Genomic DNA, 4,590 nt, shown 5'->3' with positions numbered 1-4,590 from the left:
ACTTTCTCATGAACGTGCCTGCAACAGTTTTACGATAATTAATGGTTTATAAACTTTGAAATATGGAAATGTTTCTTACAGAAATGGATCAGCTCACTTCAGAAGGCCTTTATTAACCCCTGGAGCTTTTTGGATGACTTTTTACGATGGATGCGCACACTTCATTTTGCTTCAAAATCTCAACACCCACTCATTGCCATTATAAACTCTAATGGTATTCATCTGAAAAAAGAAAGTCATATACAACTAGGATGTCTTGAGGGTGAATAAATCATGGGGTAATTTTCATTTTTGGGTGATCTAACCCTTTAACTCTGTAGCTATTAAAGTATGACTCAAAAGCACTAAAAGAAACATGCATCCAAAAATGAAACTTATGTTCAAATCTTTATGACTTTAGAAACAAAACAAAAATGTTTAAGATTATCCTGGCCAAACTTTTCAATATAATGAAAACCGAATAAGGACTGGGGCTGTCAAGTTTTAAAAGGACACAAATCACCACAAAAGTAGCCCATACAACTAAAACACTATATTCCAAATATTCTTAAGCCATACAGTAACTTTTTGTGATTAACAGACTCATATTGACCTGCCATCAAATGCATATCTGTCTTTCAAAAACATGCCTTTACATACTTTCTTTAAAGGAGTAACAAATTCATCCTTTGTACAGATAAACCTCCACAACAATGTATACATAAATTGTTTTACACTCATGTAAGGTTATCTTTAAGCAAAGCAACATAATCATCACTTAAAAAAAAGCTTGCTTACAATCTTACATATGTTACAAATCTGGCTTGATTTTTAAACATCGTCAGTCTGACAGAACCTTACTGGAAAGCTTTTACCACTTCAAATTATCATCAAATGCCAATTCTCATCACCAAAAACTGCAACAAGATATGTGCATGCGCTTATGAATTTAACAAATTGCTCAAGACAATTTTCCTGACACTGCTACTCATTCAGCAAAGCTTGCCATTATAAATAAGAGGATGTTCCACTGGAATACCTGGGGCAAATTTCCAATCAAATGTCCAGAATGATTTGTAGCTTAACTGAGAAAATATTATTATGACATTTGGAAACCAACAAGGTAGATTTACCAGTTTGAAATGTCACTGGTCATGCATGTATACGTAAACAAACAATCACAGAGTGGCAAATTTACTTACCATAGTCAAACTTTGATTTGTTGTTAGCGGAGCTAGGCCTGTATGCAAAAACAGCATGTTTTTCAGCAACAATATTAATGGATACAATAATCCCAAACAATGGCACTGCATACCAGAAATGTAGGTGTGAGTTGTGTTTCAGCTCTGAACGTATTTTTAACGTGTACCATGCTAAATCTAATGGGAAAAATATTATAATGCTATTTATAACACAGACCATTAAAATATAGGCTTACAAATTCACATACAGCAACATAACGCACTAAAGCAAAAAAGCAAAAAAAAAAAAAAAAAAAAAAAACATCTGTCTGGGTCAATGCAAGTTCCATTCAGTGACAGACACAAACAACACTTTCTTACAGATATACTCCTGGTGTGAAAGCTTTTGCAGTTACACTGTTAAAACAGTGTGAACTCTGTGAAATAGGCCAGACTTTTAAATTCACTTCATTGCAAGCAGTGTAAATCACCATATTATGAGTAAACAGGACTTACAGCACCTCATTCAACAGGCTGGCTTATGATATTTACAAACTGATCAGACAGAGAATATTAAATTATGCTAACTAGAGTTTTCCATCTAGGTAAGTAATATACACACCCAAAGCAAAGCAAATATTATGACCTTCTACCTTCTAGAGTCTAGACTACGCAAAAGGTGGGTGTAACGCATACAAACAATCACAATATCATGCAGTGAGTTACACCGTCATTACACTTCCATTATACTTCCACAAGCAAGTTTACAGGAAAGTAAACTATTGTATTTAACATTTCCCAATCCATACTATTACTATGTATTAGTAACAGTATGCTATATAACATGCTATAACAGTACAGGTAAATGTCAACACTGATAGCACCTGTTGACAATCATGAATATGAACTATCCTCTTAGAAATTGACATTCGAGGATATTTTAGGTTTACGTACACATTTAAAACAAAGGTAGAATAACGTTCTCAATTTTATTTCATTGGATAACTAATTAAGCAAGACAACATCTCACAGTACAGTTAAAGAGATAAACAATGGCTCTGCAATCAGAAGGCATGCTGTTATGGAAATATACAGAATTTATATATGAATGTAACAGTTCTATTAGTATTTTGTTAATACAATATATCACTTTTAAACCGGTATGGCATGAGAGCTGTTACTCTGCACCCCTCGTTGTGCGAATATATACTTTGCAATGGTTTTTAACAACGTGTCCTTGCTGTTTTCGTACTAAAGCTTTGCTATTATGTAGTTTGATGTTCAGGGTTGTTTTATTCTGCATAAACACATCCTTGAAGGCCATGGCCTGTGTTCGCTCTGGTATTCCTATTGGCTGAAAATAAAGTCGTAACACGACTGCACGGTGAGCCCATTGGGTTCCTCTTTGCTGCACGAAATAACGGAAATAACGGAACATCTTGTGCCTCACCTTCCAGAAATGTCCTCCGGCTCGTTCAGAGGACTCTCGGTTAATTTGGAGCATGCGCCACATTAATTGGGTGAGTAGATCGACACATCTTCATAACTGTTTCTCCACAGCCATTTTTGGACGAGACCTCAAATCCCAAAAGGTGGCTGTCACAAAGTGGAAGTGAGGGATGTTTATGTTCAACGCAATATTGTGTACATGAAATTATACATTTTCTATACAACACACGTAGTAATTGTTATAACGCGTAATGTTTAAGCAAACCACTATCATTTTTGTTCAAATTCAAGTAATAAAGTTACACACCCACCCCTTTTAAGAAAAATGGTACGGCTCAGGCAACACCGGTTTACTTCTGTGAATGCAGCCAATCAGAGACGATTAAACTGTCACTCTCCAATCAGAGCACCGCCTACTTTATGACGAGCCTACAGTCGGCGTTTTTTTTTTATCAGATTCAAGGAACTGCGGGAAATCTGAGACAGACGATGCAGTCAGTTGAGCAGGGATTATGTTGTAATCTTCTTCATGCATGTAAAGGGGTATTGCACCCAAACAATACAAGTGCTGTAGCCTAGCGCTATAGGGTTCAGCGGTGACAGAGTGCGTTGTATATCTAGCCTACCTGTTTAACTACACTAGGCTATAATTAAACTAGAAAGTAGATAGATGAGTCTGGAACTGCTGAGAAAGTGAAAGTGAAGGCATGCACAATCAAAGAGTACAGGTAAACAAACGACGAGTGGTGGATTTATCAGTCTCACTCATCTCACTCTGGTGTATGTGGTAAACTGTATCGTACAGTTTGTTCTGTGTGACACTGTACTGTGGACTAGGTAAAAAAATCTGTTGCTGTTTGACTAATTGTGACATAAAATAGTTGCTTAGCAGAATGTCCAATGTTTATATTTCTATACACCAGTAGTATCTAAATTCTAAAATGACTAAGTTAGATAATTTCGATTTTTTTTTAATAATTTACAGTTCGAATGAAACTGTTAAATTGCTAAATTAACATGAATTATTTCTTAGTATTTTATCTTCCCTTTGCTTTAATAACATTATTTTTACATTTTTTTTAATAATTGTATAATATTGTTTTTCTTTATTTTAAAACCCTAAAGCATTTTGATTCCAGTTTTCAATGCTGATAAGTCCAAATGCTCAAAATATTTTTGCTTATCCAGCCACTCCAGCCTGCTTTTAGTTTGTCATAGCTGGCATTATGTGAGAATATGTATGTACACTCTCAGAAAAAAACTGTGCAAAAGTTTACAGGGTACATATTACTACTCTAACGTACTAATATGCACCTTTCAGGGGTAAAGAAGGTTCAAATTTGTCCCTTTGAGGGTCCTGTCCCAGTTACAAGCTGTTGTACAAAAAAAAATTCTGGCCGTGTATGCATAAGGTTTAGACAGAACTGTCCACAAGGTAAAGATATTTGTTCAAAGGTTTACACAGAATCTGCAAAATGTTAACTATTTTACCATAATAAGAGAAATCATACAAAATGCATGTTATTTTTTATTTAGTACTAACCTGAATAAGATAATTTACATAAAAGGCGTTTACAAATAGTCCACAAGAGAAAATAATTTTTCTTTGTGGGACCTGGAAGATTTTTCTGAAGAACAGCAGGCAGTTTACCTGTTCAGGACAAACAAGGGACTCATGAACAACTATCATTAAAAAAACATTCAGGTAACATCACAGTATTAAGAATCATGTGTATGTAAACTTTTGAACGGGGTCATTTTTATAAATTCAACTATTATTTTCTCTAGAATCTATATGTTAACGTCTTTTATGTGAAATATCTTATTAAGGTCAGTACTAAATAAAAATAACATGCATTTTGTATGGTCCCTCTTATTTTGGTAAATTAGTTAACATTTTGCAGATTCTGCAAGGAGTATGTAAACTTTTGACCTCAACTGTATTTGGTATTTTGGCTTTATTAGGACAGTGCAAGGATAG

General features: G+C 34.7%; 1 protein-coding gene across 1 annotated transcript in view; it reads right to left on the bottom strand.

Annotated features, from left to right (window-relative positions):
- The window catches only part of LOC141297874 (zinc finger protein 438-like), a 70,549-nt gene extending 67,834 nt beyond the window's left edge, over positions 1–2,715 (bottom strand). The window contains exon 1 of the mRNA XM_073828338.1: positions 2,611–2,715. The gene's annotated coding sequence lies outside the window, so the exon portion shown is untranslated. The remainder of the gene's footprint in view (positions 1–2,610) is intronic.
- Positions 2,716–4,590: the final 1,875 nt, after the last annotated feature.

The sequence above is a fragment of the Garra rufa genome, chromosome 22 (assembly GCF_049309525.1).
Source record: "Garra rufa chromosome 22, GarRuf1.0, whole genome shotgun sequence".
NCBI lineage: Eukaryota > Metazoa > Chordata > Actinopteri > Cypriniformes > Cyprinidae > Garra > Garra rufa.
The sequence above is the reverse complement of the archived record's forward strand: the minus strand, read 5'-3'. Positions and strand labels throughout refer to the sequence as shown.